Below are 6,505 nucleotides of genomic sequence, written 5' to 3'. Positions count from 1 at the left end.
GTTATATAGTTATATAATTTAAAAAAAAAACAACTTAAAAAATAAAAAACTACACAGCTTATTTAAGTAGAAGAATTTATAGCCACATATCTCAATACTGTAAAATTTATTTTTGGTTTTTCGATATCAACAAAATACAAAATTAAATATTTCTATTTAATAAAAAAAATTGGTTCATTTTTTTATTGATTCCTGTTTTGTAATAGATGGCAGTTACTAGCAACCTTTGTGTCACCTTTTGTTTTTAACTAAAAAATAATGCAATTTTTAGGTAACCCTAAATATCTATCTATCTATCTCTCTCTCTCTCTCTTTCTATCTATCTATCTATTTATCTGTCTTTCTATCTATCTATCTATCTATCTATCTATCTTCAAATACAAAAACAAAATTTAATAAAATACTCAGAAAGACAAAGATAAAGGCACATTCCTCATTCCATATGCTAGGACAAATTTATACAAATGCTCCTTCTTCCCTAGTGCTATTAGAGCATGGAATGGGTTGCCTGAGCTAGCCAGGAAAAGAAGTGACTTGGCAGAATTTAAGTCATTGGTTAATATGCATGATTGAATGCATGACTCGTAGGACGTAATCATCTTCTTTTTTGAAGTAACGTCTGTATTATATAAGATAAGATAAGATATAACACAAACTTCTCTATTATATATCTTCTTAAAAGGTGAATAAAGGCAACATTTCGAATACAAATCGGTACCCAATCATTCAAACGTTGTTGTTTTTTTCTAAGCTTTTCTTGTTCACGTGTAATCTTATTGTCCTATTGAAACTGTCGTTCAAGTCCTGATTGATAGGCCTAAACATAGGAAGATACACATAAAGCAATGGCCTTACAAACAATTTCTGTACATTTATTCTGAATTCGGCTTTGAACACGACTAGGTGACAGAATTCGAAACTCTAAACTCCTTTTGTCTCAAATCTCCAGAGACCCCCCCCCCCTTTTTTTTTTCCTGCTGCTCAGCACGGCAAGAGTCTGGCCACGGCTTAGTTTAAGTAAATGGTGCTAATTTGAAATTACGGACTCTCCAGACGGCTTAAACCCTAGATTAAGGTTAATAGATCTAGATACTTCTGTGTTGAACAGGGCTTCTTCTGTAGAGTGTGTCGGGTGATCCCCCCTGTGATTCTTTCTCTCTTATGACCATGTCTGTGAAACGTTCTCTTGAAGTCTCGTCATTAGAGTCTCATCGTTGGAGGGTCAGAAGTATAGACACTGAGTTTATTCTTATCATTTATGTAGTTCAATAATAGGCCTAGAGGGAAGCAATTATATAGAAACAATTCATTCCTGGTCTTTATTTATCGGTGGACAAGGTTTTCGACTACCAAGGATCTCGGGGGTTGAAAAGGGCCTTGCCATTTTGGGGGGTCACAAGAGATAGTGCCTTGACCCAGTAGTGCGATATTAGAAACTAAGAGTGCTTAAAGCTTACCTTTTACCTTTACCTATCCCTTAGTCTGTTGGACCGTTGGGGCACCAGGCAAGACTTGTCGACCGTCTTTCTCCATTCCTCACTTTTTTTTTGCCTTGTTTAGAACCTCTCTCAATGGCAGGCCCCTCCATTCTTTAATGTTGTCCTCCCATCGCTTTTTCTGTCTGCCTCTTTTTCTTTCCTGGCACTGTTCCCTGAAGGAAGGTATTTGCGAGCCCCGTAGATCTTGTAATGTGGCCAAAGGTTTTAAGCTTTCGTCTTTATACAATAGTTAGCAGGTCGTCATGGGCTCCGATCGCTGCATTACCCTGTCTCTGATTTCTTGGTTTGTGATGCGGTTTTTGAATGTGATGCCTAGGATCCTTCTGTAGCATCTCAATTCCATTGCTAGGATCCTCCTCTCTAGCTCTGCATTCAACGTCCACGACTCGCAAGCATATAAAAAATGTGGCCATGACCAGGGAGCGCATCAGTCTGATTTTGGTGCCGAAGGCTAAGCCCTTGTCTTTCCATATTATTTTAAGTTTTGAAAGGGCTGCTGTGGACAGTGCTATTCGGGCTAATAGTTCGGGTTTTGTTCCCGCATCTGAGACAACAGCTTCAATATCACCATCATTCAAGCCTACGCGCCTACATCAACATATGACGATGAGGCAGTAGAAGAGTTTTATGATCAATTACATGAAGTTGTCAATAAGGTCCCGAAAAAGGACATCCTTGTTGTACAAGGAGACTGGAATGCCAAAGTAGGAAGTGACTCCTACCAAACCTGGAAAGGCACTTGTGGAAAATACAGTAACCTCTCAACGAGGTCAAAGACTATTAGGATTTGCGAAATACAACAATCTCTTACTGGCTAACACACTAGCATGCCACAAAAAATCGCGTATAACCACATGGCACAGTCCGAACGGAGAGCACCACAACCAGATCGACTATATCATGGTGCAACAGCGTTTTAAGACAAGCATCCATACGGCCAAAACAAGAAGTTTTCCTGGAGCTGACATTGGAAGCGACCATGACCTTGTTATGATGACCCTTAAAGTACACCTAAAAAAAAAGGCTTAAAGGTTAGCTTTTGGTATAAAATGTTCTTTTTTTTTAGCGCGCTCGAAAGGGGAAAAGACGCTATTAGATTTGTGTGGTTTGTCTGTCCGTCCGTCCCGTAAACTAGAAAAGATAGGGAAAATCCGACATCAAAATATTTTACATCATTCAAAGTTCTGATGCAATGGTTACTTTTTTTCTTTTCTGCGACGTGTCAACCTGTGGGCAGTGAAGTCATACAGACCTGCGACGTGTCAACCTGTGGGCAGTGAAGTCATACAGACCTGTGACGTGTCAATCTGTGGGCAGTGAAGTCATACAGACCTGCGACGTGTCAACCTGTGGGCAGTGAAGTCATACAGACCTGTGACGTGTCAATCTGTGGGCAGTGAAGTCATACAGACCTGCGACGTGTCAACCTGTGGGCAGTGAAGTCATACAGACCTGCGACGTGTCAACCTGTGGGCAGTGAAGTCATACAGACCTGTGACGTGTCAATCTGTGGGCAATGAAGTCATACAGACCTGCGACGTGTCAACCTGTGGGCAGTGAAGTCATACAGACCTGTGACGTGTCAATCTGTGGGCAGTGAAGTCATACAGACCTGCGACGTGTCAACCTGTGGGCAGTGAAGTCATACAGACCTGTGACGTGTCAATCTGTGGGCAGTGAAGTCATACATACCTGCGACGTGTCAATCTGTGGGCAGTGAAGTCATACATACCTGCGACGTGTCAATCTGTGGGCAGTGAAGTCATACAGACCTGCGACGTGTCAACCTGTGGGCAGTGAAGTCATACAGACCTGCGACGTGTCAACCTGTGGGCAGTGAAGTCATACAGACCTGTTACGTGTCAACCTGTGGGTAGTGAAGTCATACAGACCTGTGACGTGTCAACCTGTGGGCAGTGAAGTCATACAGACCTGTGACGTGTCAACATGTGGGCAGTGAAGTCATACAGACCTGCGACGTCTCAACCTGTGGGCAGTGAAGTCATACAGACTTGCGACGTGTCAACCTGTGGGCAGTGAAGACATACAGACCTGCGACGTGTCAATCTGTGGGCAATGAAGTCATACAGACCTGCGACGTGTCAACCTGTGGGCAGTGAAGTCATACAGACCTGTGACGTGTCAATCTGTGGGCAGTGAAGTCATACATACCTGTGACGTGTCAATCTGTGGGCAGTGAAGTCATACAGACCTGCGACGTGTCAACCTGTGGGCAGTGAAGTCATACAGACCTGCGACGTGTCAACCTGTGGGCAGTGAAGTCATACAGACCTGTGACGTGTCAATCTGTGGGCAGTGAAGTCATACAGACCTGCGACGTGTCAACCTGTGGGCAGTGAAGTCATACAGACCTGTGACGTGTCAACCTGTGGGCAGTGAAGTCATACAGACCTGCGACGTGTCAATCTGTGGGCAGTGAAGTCATACAGACCTGCGACGTGTCAACCTGTGGGCAGTGAAGTCATACAGACCTGTGACGTGTCAACCTGTGGGCAGTGAAGTCATACAGACCTGCGACGTGTCAACCTGTGGGCAGTGAAGTCATACAGACCTGTGACGTGTCAACCTGTGGGCAGTGAAGTCATACAGACCTGTGACGTGTCAACCTGTGGGCAGTGAAGTCATACAGACCTGTGACGTGTCAACCTGTGGGTAGTGAAGTCATACAGACCTGCGACGTGTCAACCTGTGGGCAGTGAAGTCATACAGACCTGTGACGTGTCAATCTGTGGGCAGTGAAGTCATACATACCTGCGACGTGTCAATCTGTGGGCAGTGAAGTCATACAGACCTGCGACGTGTCAATCTGTGGGCAGTGAAGTCATACATACCTGCTACGTGTCAATCTGTGGGCAGTGAAGTCATACAGACCTGCGACGTGTCAATCTGTGGGCAGTGAAGTCATACAGACCTGCGACGTGTCAACCTGTGGGCAGTGAAGTCATACAGACCTGCGACGTGTCAATCTGTGGGCAGTGAAGTCATACAGACCTGCGACGTGTCAACCTGTGGGCAGTGAAGTCATACAGACCTGCGACGTGTCAACCTGTGGGCAGTGAAGTCATACAGACCTGCGACGTGTCAACCTGTGGGCAGTGAAGTCATACAGACCTGTGACGTGTCAACCTGTGGGCAGTGAAGTCATACAGACCTGTGACGTGTCAACCTGTGGGCAGTGAAGTCATACAGACCTGCGACGTGTCAACCTGTGGGCAGTGAAGTCATACAGACCAACGACGTGTCAACCTGTGGGTAGTGAAGTCATACAGACCTGTGACGTGTCAACCTGTGGGCAGTGAAGCCATACAGACCTGTGACGTGTCAACCTGTGGGCAGTGAAGACATACAGACCTGTGACGTGTCAACCTGTGGGCAGTGAAGTCATACAGACCTGTGACGTGTCAACCTGTGGGCAGTGAAGTCATACAGACCTGCGACGTCTCAAGCTGTGGGCAGTGAAGTCATACAGACCTGCGACGTCTCAACCTGTGGGCAGTGAAGTCATACAGACCAACGACGTCTCAACCTGTGGGCAGTGAAGTCATAAAGACCTGTGACCTGTCAACCTGTGGGCAGTGAAGTCATACAGACCTGTGACGTGTCAACGAGCTATTGGTCTTCACAGCCCACAGGTTGCGACGTTACAGGTCAGTGTACAGGCCCTCTATGAAGATTGGTCTCAGCAGAATATACTACGCCCATACAGGCTTTAAAGATCTAGTCAGAATGTTAAGCTTCTGTTAGCTGTTGGTCTATTATTCTACTTAGCATCTGTCCAGAAGTTCAATAGGCTCACTTGCTGAAGGAACAAAAATGTTTTCTTTGTTTTTGTTTATTTCTAATGCTAGCCACTACAGGTGCCGAACGGTAGTAGACAATCTACCTCCTGAGTTTTAAAATAATATGAAAATGTTTTAGAATGAATTAGACTTGGTATCTCTACATTTGTCCTTTAGTTTAGGGCTGCGTACAATTAAGACATAACTTGGTTCACTCAGCTGTTCTGTTCTGTGGACCTTCAAGCGCTGTACAACACAGCTGATGTGTTGTTTGGACAATAAATAGCTGTGCAGCACAGCTGTTGTGTTCTGTGGACATCAATAGCTGTTCAACACAGCTGTTTTGTTGTGTGGACATAGAAGCGCTGTTCAACACAGCTGCTGTGTTGTTTGGGCTGAGACAAGTTGGTCAACTCCACTGTTGTGTGGGCAGACAAGTGTGAGTTCAGACACAGCGCTCGGCTCACGGTCAGAACATTGATTATATGTCAAGCTTGTGGTGGGGGAACTGAGATCTGCTACGTTTAAACAATTTTTAATGCATGGTTAGTGCCCTTTATGATTTCCTGTCATAATACAATCTATTTAAATTGTACATTAAATTACTTTAGAAGCTAGTCAAAAAGATTTAAAGATATCTGTACATTTAATAAAAAAAAATTAAGTGATCGTTTCCGGCTGAAACATTTTTTAAGGTCCAATCATTATGTTACCACTCGAATATAAATTTCTATCAAAGTGGCAGTGATTGACAGAGAAAATGAAATAGCTTCTTAGCAGTTAACAGAATCAACTGGGTTATTTCTGCTTAATATAACCATTTACCCTTTTTATGATTCGTAGGTTCATTTTTAAAACTCTACATCTCAAAATTTCATGTAAACAAACTGATGTTTTTAATTCCTTGTCCATTTGCTGACCTCAACATCGACGTTTCGGACGTTCCTACGGGAATGAAGATGATCAAGATCTAGCCCAAACCACCCGACGTAGCGGCAGGTTTGAAAGCATAACCATTCCGACAACAGTCGGAGGACATTCCGAACGAGCAGGTTCATATAAACGGAAAAAAGCCTCTATTGATATTGTGATGTCTTTCCTTCCGACCGTCCGTCCGTCCGTCTCTTGTGTTTAGATCTCGAGAACTAAGGTCGTACAAAAAAAAAAAAGTTTCTCATACAAACATTATAAGAAAATGATTTTAAA

Source organism: Biomphalaria glabrata, chromosome 1, assembly GCF_947242115.1.
Source record: "Biomphalaria glabrata chromosome 1, xgBioGlab47.1, whole genome shotgun sequence".
Classification (NCBI taxonomy): domain Eukaryota; kingdom Metazoa; phylum Mollusca; class Gastropoda; family Planorbidae; genus Biomphalaria; species Biomphalaria glabrata.
The sequence above is the reverse complement of the archived record's forward strand: the minus strand, read 5'-3'. Positions refer to the sequence as shown.